Here is a 15,077-nt window from a genome sequence, read left to right on the forward strand (position 1 = left end):
GATAAAGAATAATCTATGCAGATTTCCTTTTAATACAGTTCCAAAGTAAATGGAAAATATCAATACCTACAGCTATTTTTAAAAATCTGACTAAATTTGGAGGAAGATGACAAGAATTCAGGTTTTTTTTTTTTTTTTTTTCTATTTTCATATTGAATTCAAGTGTAGTTCAGGTCAGTTTCTTCCAAGAGTCATTTTCCCTAAATGAACCAGAAGATGATGCCAATTACAAAATTTGCCATAAGAGGAAATAAAGTAAAAAAAAAAAAAGATTAAGTTTTCAAATATTTTAAAACCAAAGACTTTCTCTTTTAAGGACTAACTGTAAAGACCAGGTGTAAGGAAGAGGTTAATTTGGTGGGAGGAGCTGTGAGGCACTTCAAAGGAAAGTCTATGAAACATACAAGAAAAAAATGAGACCTGGCATCTTTAAAAAATCTCCTGAAATGAACATACAGAAAATATTAAAACATTTTTTATTATTCTGATAATTTATATATAAATCAGGATTCTTTACCATTGAATTGTTAGGGTTTTTTTTTGTTTTTGTTTTTAGATTTTATTTATTTATTTTTTAACAGAGAGAGAGAGAGAAATAGAGAGCACAAGCAGACAGAGAAGCAGGCAAAGGCAGAGGGAGAAGCAGGCTCCCCATTTGAGCAGAGAGCCCCATGTGGGGCTCCATCCCAGTACCCTGGGATCATGACCTAAGCCAAAGGTAGACATTTAATTGACTGAGCCACCCAGGCGCCCCACATACAGAGAATTTTAAGGATTACAGCTAAAGGCTAGGGACATTAGTGAACAAAGCATATGATCCTTTAGATTTATTCAGCGCTAAAGAATGTATAGCTTTTCATCTGGAAATCTTTGTCACTTGTGGTATTTTTCTCAGGGAACAAACTGTGAATACTTTAGGCAAAAGACTGGGTAATGAAACTAAATAATTATACTTTACACAGCTTTGTTTTATCTCATTCCAAAAAGCATTATGTGGTCCTCTTCCCAAGGGCCATTGTTTGAAGACAGTACGAGCCTACAGATCTTCTATAGGATGCCAGAGGCCAGCTCCAGCACAGGGCATGGTCTTTGCAGTCAGACAGACTGGGCTCAGGTCCCAGCCCCGTAATACAGCTATGTAGTCCAATTACCCTGGCTATTGACACACTTTAAAACACGGAAATAATAATAGTTCTTACACAGTACTATAGTGAGGATTAAATGTAATAGAGCATGTCATACGTGTGGGACAGAGCCTAATGCACTGGATCCAAAAATGCAAGATGTCATTATAAAATGAGTAACTAAATAATCTGGGATGTGGGGACTCCAAAATAAGACCTAATTTAAGAACACTAAGATAATTAAAGAAATTATCTTTTATAGTTCTCATCTACTCTATACTAAAATAATTTTTACGTATCTATACTTTTAGACAAAGAAACTTGGGAGGGATTGTAGCTTAATCATCCCAAAGGCGATGGGCATTAGAATTGCTAAGGTACTTCTTAAAATGCAAATTCCTGGGTCCACTCCAAATCACCAGAATCAAAATTTCTAGGATGTGGCCAAACATGTGTTCTCTTAAAATTCTCCAGTTGATTCTGACGGTGGCCAGGACTGGAAATCATTGTGTTACAGTATCTAACACAGAACCTGTCACAACAGGCAGGACATATGGATGGAATGAAGGGACAAACTGAAACACTACAGAGTGATTCATCTGGGGTCAAAGAAGTTAATCTCCCTTTCCAGAAAAATGGACTAAGACTATCTTTACACATAGCCTTTTGGAGAGGGCAGCCAAAGAAACCATCAGAATACAGTTACATCCATTAATGATTACATACAGTATGTATCAACATGGTGAATAAGACAGCTCCCTATGTTTCCCACCAGATCCACCCTATGAAGTATCATAACTTGCTTATGGGTACCCTGCTTATGGGTAATGTCATTCAACTGCTGACAGGCGGAATGGAAAATGAGTAAGAACAGAGCTTATGTAAAGGCAAAACATCTCAAATACCTGTATACTTCCCCCTAACTTTAAGACTACTTAGCATTAGACTGGTCGAGTCTCAATTTTGAGGGGGGGGGAAAAAGCTAGTCACATAATTTAAATAGACATGATGATTAGATCTGTGGCTGTAGCAATCATCAACTGATTATAATGATACTGCTGGAAGCCACCGCTTAGACACTTTTTCCCATCTAAATGATAATGCTTTGTAAATCATTATACTGTTCATAGCCATTTTGCTGCAAGAGCGTAATTATAATCAAGCATTTCCTTTTACAAAAGAAAGTGAAGGCTATTTTTTCCACTTCTATATCACTTATGATTTGTTCAGTTTTTACATTTTATCTACTTTAAAGCTGCTTTGAAAGGAAAAAAAAAATCAAAGTGAGCTGCTCAGTAAGTTTAGTGTTGAAGTGGTGAGGTCTGGTAGTCAACACATAGTCCTCTACCATCATAAACAGCTCACCACAGAGACATCTGGCCAACTGGTCTAAGCCTGTCTCACAATGGTCCAGGAACCAGTGATTCACCTCTTCAAATATTTGCTTGCATTCAATCATAATACAGCTCAGTGGCATTAAGAAAACTTTCTTTTCTCTGAAAGTAAGACTTCAGGATTATGCTGCCAAGAAAGGAGAAGCTGGTTAAATGAGCGGCCATAGGAAGAAAAACGCATGAAATTACTACTGCTGTCATCTTTGCCTCATCATTCCAAAACAGTGTTACAGGATGCCATAATTTTTTCCAGTCCACTCCCCAATTCCCAAAGACTAAATCCTGCAGGATGAACAGTAACAACACGTAATATACTGGAAATTTTAATGGTTTTCTTTCCTTAGAAAATGTTTTGGATTTTATCCTAAAGCAGTGAATGTATTACAAGTGATAGCTTCCAGTGTCATATTTAGTGCCCCCTCAACATTTTATTAAGAACAATTTCCAACATAGAGAAAGCTGGATTTTACAGTGAACATCTATATACCCAACATCTACATTCTAATATTTTATTACAGTTGCTTTATTACATACCTACCCATCTCTATCTGTCATCTGTCCAGCTAATTGGTTTTGATGCATTTTGAAACAAATTATAGGCATCAGTATACTACCTCCTAAATCATTCAGCATGCATATCACCAACTGGACTTCAATATGTTTTTAGAAGTTAAAATTTACACATAATGAAATATACAAGTCTTAAGCATATATGTGCCAAATTTTGTCCAAAGCATACACCTATGTAATTCAAACCCTATCAAGGTAAATCTACCCATAAATATATTTGCTTTTAAAATATTCTACAGGACATCCCAAACACCATAATTTTTTTTTTTTTACTGAAGATTGTGTTTAAATGGGGGAAAACTGGGCACCTGGGTGGCTTAGTTGGTTAAGTGACTGCCTTCAGCTCAGGTCATAATCCCAAGGTCCTGGGATTGAGTCCCACATCAGGCTCCCCCTGGTCTTCGGGGATCTTGCTTCTCCCTCCCTCTACTGCTCCTCCTGCTTGTGCACTCTCTGTCTGTCAAATAAATAAATAAAATATATTTTTTTAATTTTTTAAAAGATTTTATTTATTTATTTGACAGAGAGCGATCACAAGTAGGCAGAGAGGCAGGCAGAGAGAGAGAAAGAAAGGGAAGCAGGCTCCCTGCTGAGCAGAGAGCCTGATGTGGGACTCCATCTCAGGACCCTGAGATCATGACCTGGCCGAAGGCAGTAGCTTAATCCACTGAGCCACCCAGGTGCCCCTAAATAAATAAAATCTTAAAAAAAATAAAAACAGGGGCACTTGGGTGGCTCAGTGGGTTAAGCCTCTGCCTTTGACTCACGTCATGATCTCAGGGCCTGGGATCAAGCCCTGCATTGGGCTCTTGGCTCAGCAGGAGCCTGCTTCCCCCTCTCTCTTTGCCTGCCTCTCTACCTACTTGTGATCGTTCTCTCTCTGTCAAATAAGTAAATAAAATATTAAAAAAATAAAAATAAAAATAAATGGGGAAAACCTAGGAGATCAAGATTATTTGGTAGTACAATAAGTGGATAAGAAAAGTGTCTCATATGTCAAGAGTATACTTGCAAGTTGAAACAGAAACCACCTGAAGACACTTTAACAAGGGTGTTTTTGTCTCTAGACTCTAAGGCATCTGATCTGCTCTGGCTGGGGGTGGGGGGGGGCAAGAGGGGAAGATTGTGAAATATTTGGTTGTAACTTCACTTTTCCTCCAAAAAGAAAAGCAATTCTGATAATAAGATATTTTTACATATCACCTAGGTGTGCAAAAACTGTCTGTAGTGGCACTGCCACTTGAGGTTTAAGCCAGACAGGGTCCTGTTATCCCTGGGATTTTAACTAACTTTCACAAGGACTGGGTGATTCTGATCCTTCTGCTATACACAGAGGTTAGTTTAAGAAAGTATGTCTTGGGGCGCCTGGGTGGCTCAGTGGGTTAAAGCCTCTGCTTTCGGCTCGGGTCATGATCTCAGGGTCCTGGGATTGAGTCCCGAATCGGGCTCCCTGCTTGGCAGGGAGCCTGCTTCCCCCTCTCTCTCTGCCTGCCTCTCTGCCTACTTGTGATTTCTGTCAAATAAGTAAATAAAATCTTTAAAAAAAAAAAAAAAAGAAAAAGTATGTCTTTTGGGGCACCTGGGTAGCTCGGTTGGTTGGTTCCACATCTGCCTTTAGCTTAGGTCCTGATCCCAAGGTTCTGGGATCGGGCTCCCTGCCCAGCAGGAAGCCTGCTTCTCCCTCTGTCTACCTCCACAACTTGCGCTGCCTCTTGCTCTTTCTTTCAAATAAATAAATCTTAAATCTTAAAAGAAGAGAAAGTACATCTTTGAAGGGGGGAAGTAGTTAATTTTTATGGCTGATCTGGTACAGAAGGATGATCTTGAAAAAGATTCTCCTAAAATGTTAAGAGCTTTTTAACTTGGTAGCACTAGTATCTGTGGTCAAGTGAGATTTTTTTGCAGAACAAATTATAGAATACAGCCCTGACCTGAAACAGCACAAAGGAGAAAAGACAAATCCTTTTAGCATTCGAAAAATGTAACAAGAAATAAAATTTAGGGCTGGGATAAAGTAAGGAATTCGCAGAAGCAAATAAAAGCAAAAAAGGAAAACTAAATGATACTTGCCTGATCTCAAAGACTGAAAAATTTGCCTTGAGGGGCACCTGGGTGGCTCAGTGGGTTAAGCTCTGCCTTCGGCTCAGGTCATGATCCCAGGGTCCTGGGATGGAGCCTCGCATCGGGCTCTCTGCTCAGTGGGGAGCCTGCTTTTCCCCCTTTCTCTCTGCCTCCCTCTCTGTCTACTTGTGAGCTCTCTCTGTCAAATAAATAAGTAAAAATCTTAAAAAAAAAAAAATTGCCTTGAACCCAGAAAGGGAATATTATGGAACAAATGAGTTAAGTCCCAGTGATCAGTACAGAGGAGAAAAACAAATGCTGTACTCCATACTATTTGACATCCTCCTCCCCCCACAGGAGGCCAGATAACAGGAAATCATAAAGATGTTAATTCAAACACATTCATGATACGAAAATCAGAGGACTTTACTATTACAGAGAACTCTTTGCTGTTAAAACAAAATGTGATGACAGCATGGATAGCAACACTTTCCTTAAAGAGATCTATTTAAAGCAGTATCTGAAGTCATTCAATCGCACACTCAACTAGATACTTAGTAGAAACAGTAGTCAATAAGTATTTTAAGTGAATTTATTCTAAAATCTGTAAAAACCGAGGGTTTCCAAAAGAGTTATCACTTTGAAAAACTCAGACGTCATACAATAAATATAAATCCAATGCTTATATGCAGGCACCAAGCAAAGATGAAAAGAGGTCCCTCATGCTCTTGGCAAAGGGATGAAGGACAGCAGCACAGCAACACTGAGCGCCTGATCCATACTACAGTACATGCCATGGAAGCCTATGGATAGAGTCAGGTCCGTGAGGTGGAGACCTCTCCCTCCACCATTTTTTCCTGTGGAAAAGGAACTTAATGACTTTCAAGTATCTCTTATAAGCAAGTTTTTAGGTGACTGTATATACCAGCATTAGCAAAAGGGGAATAGAAGATTTATACTTGTGTTGCTACACATTCAGGTACACATTAAATTACAAGGCAAAACATTGTTGGTGTGAATATTCCCAACCACACAGTAAAAGGTTAACCAAAAGCCCGTAAATTGATAAAGATGAAGCTCATAGTACTTTCAAGGGGGTGTGGGTGGGGGGAAGGAAGCACAATGGAAAACCAAGATTCATTTGAGACAATACTGAGGATGATTCCCAAATAAACACCCTTCCTGAATATGGCAGGAACCCCTATTCTGCACAGGACATGTAAGCAGCTCTGCTCTGGTGCCAAGTTTCCCGGGATAGACTCTGGGAGACAACAGTAAGCTCTAATGTTCTACTAGTTTTAGTTTATGAATATCATGTTTTAGTAATTCTTAATAATTCACTTGGTAGGTTATTAATAAGTAGCCCTTAGGCATACGTAAGTATGAATAACTATGAAGCAAGAAGAACTGAAGAAAGGAGCGGTACTTTTCACAAAGAAGGGTGGAGTGGAAGCAATGCTTGGAGAGTGACTGCATGAAGGAGCCCAGGAGAGGAAACTTAACTCTTCAGGAGGTGGAAGGGGTAAGAAAAAACTAACATTGAAACATTAAACTGAGGTAATACTAAACATGCCAAGTAAGGTGTTTCAAACCTTCTATTTGTTTTAAGACCTATGAAATTATGCCTGGAAACTATCATTTCAAGCAACAAGAAAGTTCCATGCAAGGTTCATTCATAAACAAACTTAAGGAGTGCATCTGTTCTTTGCTTTTTCAAATGCATTCTCCATTTTCAAAAGCTCAGGAAGGGAGAAAGGAGAATATTCTCTAACAGCCAACCACCATTTATAAAATGTTTGCTTCCTTTAGCCTTATATATATCACACAGTTATATACAGTTACCTACAGTTAAATATGCTTTTACATATTTAACCAGCAAAAAAAAAATGGACAAAGAAAAATTTCACAATATGTAACTTTTTTCCTAATCTTATTTCAAAAGTTCTTTTTTTTTTGTAAGATTCTATTTATTTACTTGATAGAGAGAGAGTCACAAGGAGGCAGCGAGGCAGGCGGGGGGGTGGTGGGAAGAAGGCTCCCTACTGAGCAGAGAGCCCAATGCAGGGCTTGATTCCAGGACCCTGAGATCACGACCTGAGCCAAAGACAGAGGCTTAACCCACTGAGCCACCCAGGTGCCCCTCAAAAGCTTTTGAAAAGATGACTTACTGAATAGATAAACCAAATGGAAAATATTCATTCTTTCCGCACTCCTAAAATTGTACAAGTCTTCTTCTAATAATTGGGGCCCAAGTTTTAGCACTACTTCCTGACTTCCTCTTATTTTCAGTTTTCTAAATTGTACACAAGTTAAAACCTATCCAAACTCAATGGCGAATGCAAAAATGCCAAATATCTTTGAAGAGAAGCTCAACTGATAGTTTACTACCCTCAAGTAACTCTTTGAAATAGATTGCTGGTTCCATTGTGGTTCCCATCTGTGGTGCCTAATGATTTGCCATTTACATTTTCAGCCCTGTGACTCTCATATCTACTTTACAAGGCTCTGACCACAACAAAGCAGAAAACTTCCTATTTAAAGTAGTAATAGTCATTACCATCCATAAGAATTCCTAATAATTCCTCAAAGTACAGATATTAGAGTATCAAGGTGAGTTGTATTTTAAAGGATGCAAAGTGACTTCTCACTTCATTAAAAAAATTACTTCCCATTATTTTTCTAATTCTTTTTTAAAAAAAGATTTTATTTATGTATTTGGCAGAGAGGGACACAGCGAGAGAGAGAGAGAGAGAGAGAGAGAGAGAGAGAGAATATGAATACAAGAAGGGGAGTGGGAGAGGGAGAGGGAGAAGCAGGCTTCCCGCTGAGCAGGGAGCCCGATGTGGGTCTCCATCCCAGGACGCTGGGATCATGACCTGAGCTGAAGGCAGATGCTTAACAACTGAGGCACCCAAGCACCCCTATTTTTCTAATTCATTTTTTTTTAAGATTTTATTTATTTATTTGACAGAGAGAGAGATCACAAGTAGGCAGAGAGACAGGTGGGGGGGTGAGGGGGTGGGGAGCAGGCACCCCGCTGTGCAGGGAGCCCGATGTGCCTCCATCCCAGGACCCTGAGATCATGACCCAAGCTGAAGACAGAGGCTCTGACCCACTGAGCCACCCGGGCGCGCCTATTTTTCTAATTCTTGATAGGCTGACTTAGGCTCATGAGTAGAAACAGACTATTGGAAATGCACTTCAGGAACACACAACAATTTGTTATTCTCTTGCCAAAACATACTTCAGAGCTGTTGTTTTTCCCAATTCACTACTTTTTTTTTTTTTTTTTAAAGATTTTATTTATTTATTTGAGAGAGAGAGACAGTGAGAGAGAGCACGAGCGAGGAGAAGGTCAGAGAGCGAAGCAGACTCCCCATGGAGCTGGGAGCCTGATGCGGGACTCGATCCCGGGACTCCAGGATCACGCCCTGAGCCGAAGGCAGTCGTCCAACCAACTGAGCCACCCAGGCGTCCCCCCAATTCACTACTGAATAACAAAGTTTTACACACAATGCTAAGCTCTTATTTCTCCTTGATTTTTGGCCAACTTACTAAGGGAAAAGTCATCTTGTTGACAAATCAGAAAAAAGTCCACAGAGAGTATGCTGGAACACTTCCTAATCAATAACTTAAAAATAATCATGGAGTACAGAAATAATGAAGGGTTCTAAAAAACAGTAAAAGCAGGACACAGGTATTATGCATATATCCTGAGAAATCAGAAAGCTCATAAAATCACCAGAGTGCACTCTTTTTTTTTTTTTTAAGACCCATGGAATATAAAATTAGAAAAGCAGGACATGCAAGCCAGCTTTTTGTTAAAAAAAGAAAAGCAAAGAAACCAAACTTTAAAAATCACCAATTACCCAACATTTGGAAAACCAGCTCTAACAAATGCCACTAACCAAACATTAGGAAAATGTCATACTTGGCCACAATTATCTTATAACCTCATAGGGGGAGCTACAAAGAAAGATGTCATTCCAGGAAATGCAAATTCTATATATGGTGAGAAATAGCGAACCGCCATGTAGGAGAGTTTTAAAAGCAATTATCTAACATGCTCATAACCCATATTTTGAAGCCAGCACAGAGCACAGAAAGGCATAATATTCAAAAAAGGTCTCATCTACAAAATCACAACTGAGAGAGGAAGCATGATATTCACTACATTTAACAGCCAAAGGTCATAATACTCACTACATGTAGACACCCAAAGGCTACATACACACACTCTCACATACACGGAAAAAGGGGAAGTAGTTTATAATATAGAGATCAAATTTCAGCCGTCAGAGAAAAACTTTCTGGAGGAAAAGATTATATTATAGTGCTACCTCTTGCCAGCACCATCGGAAGTTCAAAGTAAATTAAAACTCTGGGAGTAAAAACCGGAAATCCCTCCACTCCCATCTAAGCAGGGGCTGAAACCAGGGGTTTAGACCATAATATGACCTAGAAAGCCTGGAACCTTGAGGTTTTCAGTACAATATGGCTCCCAGCACCCTAGGTGATCAACAATTGTATTAATGCTAATCCCTTACATCTACATACTGCTTTACATTTTAGACAGTGCTTTCACTTTTATTCCTCAATCCTTCTGGTGGTAGAATCACAGTACTTTACTTTCGCACAGCTTGTAGTTTGGAAAGTATCTTCACACACTGCGCTATTATTTTACAGAAGAGACCCAAGAGATTAAGATACTCGTCTATGAACGTGTACGTGGTAGGTGAGGGGCCTGGACAACTGCGGGACTCTATTCAGTCACAGACACTTCCAACCTTTTAAAGTTCAAAGTACAACACTCCAGAGGGAGCAGCCTCATTCAGACAGCTCTATAGGATAGAACTGGACAGTCTCAGTGTACCATCTCTGCCCCGCTTTCCCTCCCCAGAGACAGGGAAACCGAGGCACCAGGTAGGAACAAAAGCCTCCTCTAGAGTCACGCAAGGACTGATGCTGGGATAGACTCCCCCACCCACCCACTCACCCACCTGCACTACACCCAGAAACAGCTAAATCCTGTGTTTGAGACACAGGTCGGTCTCCAGAGAGGAAAACCCTTGCCGTTACCGCTTCCCTCTCACTACTCCCCACCCGGGCTTTCCTACAGATGGTGGTCTCTGCTTTCCAGAACCGCTCAGCAACAACCTCTCCCTAGGGCCCTTACCCATTTTTCACATCGGGCCTCCGGAGTAAAAGAATCCGCTAGCTCTGGCTCCCAACTCCTAGTCCCTTTCTCTAAGGGATCTCTCGACCCCAAGGCATTTCTGTCTCCCAGGGGAAGGTCCGACTCCAACCCGAGCCACCTAAACCTTAAACTCCACAAAAGAAAACCCTCCCAACGCCTCCTCCAGTTACCCCTTCCGTCCAGGACACTCCCGAGGAAAACCCCTAAATATCAGGAACCTCCCAAGAGCTACCTGCCTCTCACCTGGGCCCCTTTAGCCGCGGCCTCCTCGGAAGGGCGACCCCCCAAAAACCTCCGCCGATCACGCACCCCCTAAGGGGGGGAACAACCTCTTCCAGGTACCTCTTCAAGCGCCTTCAGCAACGGGCCTCAGCGGAGAACCTCCGGGCTGCTTCCTGGGCTCTGCCCAACGCCGCTCCCTCCCGGGCCCCTTCCTGGAGTCTCCTCCGGCACCAGTAGGGTTTCCCCGCCGTAAACCCGGGCGTCTGTTCCCCTCCCTCACGGACGTCCCCAGGTCTCCGACTCCCCCCGGTTCCGCGTCCCCAGTGGTTTCCCAAGAGCAGCGCGGCCGGGCTACGGCACTGACTTCTCCAGCTCCAGGGCCCACCCGAGGGAGGGGGCGGCCGCAGCGGGCGACTCCTTTGTGACAGGTCCGAGAGAGCGGTAAAGATGGACGCGAGGCCACGGCGCTGCCATTACGCGCTGGGGCCCACCCCCGCTTCGCACCGCCCCAGCCCTCCCTCAGTCCCCTAGGAAACGCCCCTTCCTCGGTGGCAAGCCCTCTCGCTGACAGCCAGTCATCTTTCAGGGAGGATACCACGTGATCACACGGGGCGACCCGCCCCTCAAGCGTGAGCCGGCCAATCCCCTTGCTGAGGTGCGAATGGCCCAATCAAGTCTCTCGGGCTAGCTTTCGGGACACCGGATTTCCATCTGTCTCCTGGGGAGGAAGAGGGATGCGGATTGGGTTACGCCGCCGGAAGCGGGGCGGAACTTTGTTGTGGCGGTGAGGAAGAGGAAGCCCTGAAGGGTCAAAAGGAATACAAAAGCAAAGACTATTTTCTTTCTTTTCTTTTTTTTTCTCTCTCTCTCTCTCTCTCTCTTTTTTTTTTGTCCTAAAGAGCGAGCGGTCTTAGCAGTGGCTTAGGGGTGGGCGTCGCCGAGGTGAGGGGGTCTCGCCTCCCGCACGCTGGTAGGTGAGTGCGGCCTGGGCCCTACCTAGCTTGGCAGGGAGACCTGGGCTCCAGCTTTTTTGCTGAGGAGATGGGGGGCTACGTTTAATGTGAGGTTTAGGGTGAAGCCGGTTCTCAGTCTGCGCACTCGCCTAAGTGCTTTGAGTCACTGGGGCCAGGGGCTTGCTGGGGTCCGCCTAAGTGGAGCCGAGGGAGCCCGCGAGAGGGCCTCCCCAGTCGTGTGGGGAAGCATCCCCACCATTTCTAGCGGTCTGGGGACTTCGGGCCTCTTGTCGGCTCTCCTCCACCGTTTCTGCTAGCTGGGAACACCCAGGCTCCAAGGGAGGAGCGGGCTCTCTCGCAGGGGTCTTGGGAGGGTTCCAGGCGACTCAGGCGATGTGGGAGTGACTGGAAATCTTTGAATCACAGAACGCAAGTGTAGGATGGGAAACACACTTACTTTATACGGTGTACCATTCGCTGTGCTCAGTGCATTTTCTTCTAATAGATAACAAGACAGCATACTCGTTTTGCAAAAGAAAACGTAGGAAACCAAGACCGAGGGTTGAAGGATCTTGTTTGAGAGTTGTTTGCCCACGTGAATGTCTGTGCACACAGGTGTAAATGTGGAGACCTACTCGTTCGGAGCAGTGGTTCTTAATCTAGTAGAAAACAAGATTCTCTGCGGCCCGTTTAAATGCAGATTCTCTGCATTCCCTGCCTCCAGACGTCTGACTGAGTAGGTCTGGAGTTGGGACGGGGGAAGCCAAGTGCGGGCCTGGTGGTCAGAATTCCCAATGACCTCTTGTGTACCAGCTGTGAGGTAAGGTTTGTTCATTCTTCAGCTGTTTGGCTTGTGGATGTGCTGACAGGAACCCCATAAAATGATTTGGAGGGCACTGCTTCTGAAATCCTTGAATCAGTGTTTATACTCCTTTTTGATACAAGGAGTTGAACTGAAATAAAGACAGCTTTTACAGTCTTTTAAATAGAGCACAAGAGGAGCTGTTGACAGTTTTTAGGGGTCTGCAAGCAAAGGCCGGCCAATTATTTTTCTCAGCTGAAGTGTTGTTGCCTTAATTCCTTTCAACCAGGAGGAGCTGTGTCAAGACCATTCACCTGGCTAGCAGTCTTCCTTTCTCCTAAGAATCTTGATGTTTGGTTAGAGTCAAGCTGTTGCCTCAGATATTGAAAACCACACAGCTGGTAAGAGAAGTAATTGTAGTGTGTGGTTCCGCCATAGGTTCCACCATATTGTAATTATGCCTCTGGGGCAGCGGAATTAAAAAACTTAGTCTGCTCACTATTGATCACTTTCTGAAAATGCTTTGTCTTCAGTTCTTAAATATGGTCAGTTTCACTCGTTATTGTAGAATGTGTTTTTGGTTTTCTGCATTTTCATGATGCAACTGTGGATGTGTTTTTGTTGGATTTGGTGTTTATCAGACCTTGAATGAGTGGATTAGTGTCTTTCATTAGTCCTATAAAATTCTAGGCGAGTTTATATTCATATATTGCTTATGCCCCATTATATATCGCCTTTGCTGATTTAACACAGAGCCTTTCACTCTAATGTCTGTTTCTTTTTTTTTTTTTTTAAGATTTTATTTATTTAAAAGAGATCACAAGTAGGCAGAGAGGCAGGCAGAGAGGGAGGGGGTGAAGCTGGCTCCCTGCTGAGCAGAGATCCGGATGTGGGACTCCATCCCAGGATTCCATCCCAGGACTCCGGGATCATGACCTGAGCCCTGAGCCTAAGAGGCTTTAACCCACTGAGCCACCCAGGCACCCCTAATGTCTGTGTTTCTTACTCCCCTTTAATTTTTCCATACTACATCCTGGATAACTTCTTCATTAAATCTCAGTTTATTTCTAATCTGTTATTACACTGAAATCTTAAATTCAGTTAGTGCGTTTTTTGGTTTCTGAGGTTCTGTTTGGTCCTTTTTCAAATGTGCCATGCCACTATTTTACAGTTTCTTATTCACTGCTGTTAATTTTGAGGCCTGGTTTTTATTCTTTATACACAGTAAGCGTGGTTTTACAATCTATGTGTGCCAGTTCCACTGTGTGAATTTCCTTTGGGTTTATTTCTTTTGCTCATTATTCCTGCTTTTTTTTCTTCCCACTTCACCTTTACTTTGATGGTTTAGTTCTTTGGGTTATTGGGTTAAGATGGAGAAGGGTGCAGACTCTGCACCTTTTGTGAACTCCTGGCTTTGACTTTTGTTTCTGTTGCTTCATAAGGGCCTCAAAACAGTTTTCAAAGTCATCGTCAGAGAAATCCTCAGTATGAAAACCAGTTTGAATATTGGGCTTAATTTCTGGTATCACCTTTTCTTGGGTTTTGGCCATATTTTTTACTATCTGGTTAATCTCTGTGTTTAAGAATTATTTAAAAATTTCTTCCAGATTTTGTTTGTTTTTATCATAGAGGTAGAGGATTGGTCTCAACTACCTAGCCCACTGTTTCTGGAAATGAAAGCCCCCCACCTTAAGATTTTTTATTTGACAGAGAGATCACAAGTAGGCAGAGTGGCAGGCAGAGAGAGAGGGGGAAGCAGGCTCCCTGTTGAGCAAAGAGCCCAATGTGGGGCTCGATCCCAGGACCCTGAGATCATGACCTGAGCCGAATGCAGAGGCTTTAACCCACTGAGCCACCCAGGCACCCCAGAGAGAGAATCTTAAGTAGGCCCCAGGCCCAGTGCAGAGCCTGCAGGGCTAGATCCCAGAACCCTGAGATCACCACCTGAGTCTAAATCAGGAGTCTCACACTTAACCGACTGAGCTGCCCACGTGCCCCAGCCCCGTTTCATTTTGATTTTTGGAATCTGAAATTTGTGATTTCAGGGAATCTTGAGTTAAAGATCATTTTTCTCTGTATACCTAAAATTTTTACCACTGTTCCCTATGCAGTGTCCCAGCCACTGTCAACGTTAAGCTTCCCTGGTGCTTTTTTTTAGTCTTCCTTCTGTGAACTCCTCAGTGCTTAGCTTCTGTTTATTCTCTTATAGCATTTAACCTCATTCTTCTTTTCCCCAAATTGCTTACATGCCAACCTTATCTCTTTTTCTGAATGTAAGTTCCTCATTTGCTAAAAAGTAGAGTACCAGCTGAGTACCTTGCATTCTGTGCTTCTTGTACATGATGGGTCACCTGTCAAGATTGACCTCTACAATACAATTGAATGAGTAGTTGGCCTTGTATGGCTTTTGTAATGAAAAGCCTTTTCCCCCTTATATTTGGTCTTAGGAGTTAGACAAAACCTAGTGGCAGTTGGAGGTGTGGGGGGAGTAATTTAGTGTGGTTTATGTTCCAAAGCCAGCCTAGCCAGTAAAATAGTGTGTAATCAGAGCTACTTTCGAAAATCTTTTTGGGAGGCATCATATTGGATGTAGGTATACCCGTATAGCAAAATTCCAGCATGGCCAGGTTTTTCCTCCAACTTTGAAACAGATTCTGTTTTTCTTTAAGTCTCAGGTGAATTAGCTGGTTTGCGTTTAGGAGTCATAGTGTGTAAAAAAACAAAACAAAAAAACAAAACAAAAAAAAACCCCAA

General features: G+C 42.6%; 2 protein-coding genes across 7 annotated transcripts in view; one reads left to right on the forward strand and one right to left on the reverse strand.

The window, feature by feature from the left end:
- The window catches only part of RSPRY1 (ring finger and SPRY domain containing 1), a 44,695-nt gene extending 33,641 nt beyond the window's left edge, over window positions 1-11,054 (reverse strand). Inside the window, exon 1 of one of the 2 annotated variants that reach the window (XM_044256081.1) lies at window positions 10,689-11,054. The gene's annotated coding sequence lies outside the window, so the exon portion shown is untranslated. Of the gene's footprint in view, window positions 1-10,589 lie in introns of both variants that reach the window. The other variant, XM_044256082.1, reaches the window with a different exon arrangement.
- Window positions 11,055-11,335: 281 nt separating this feature from the next.
- PSME3IP1 (proteasome activator subunit 3 interacting protein 1) overlaps window positions 11,336-15,077 on the forward strand; it is a 36,118-nt gene continuing 32,376 nt past the window's right edge. The window contains exons 1-3 of one of the 5 annotated variants that reach the window (XM_044256084.1): window positions 11,336-11,542; window positions 12,137-12,341; window positions 12,613-12,724. The gene's annotated coding sequence lies outside the window, so the exon portion shown is untranslated. The remainder of the gene's footprint in view (window positions 11,543-12,136; window positions 12,342-12,612; window positions 12,725-15,077) is intronic. The other 4 variants (XM_044256086.1, XM_044256085.1, XM_044256083.1 and 1 more) reach the window with 4 other exon arrangements.

This window comes from Neovison vison, chromosome 7 (assembly GCF_020171115.1).
Source record: "Neovison vison isolate M4711 chromosome 7, ASM_NN_V1, whole genome shotgun sequence".
Classification (NCBI taxonomy): Eukaryota; Metazoa; Chordata; class Mammalia; order Carnivora; family Mustelidae; genus Neogale; species Neogale vison.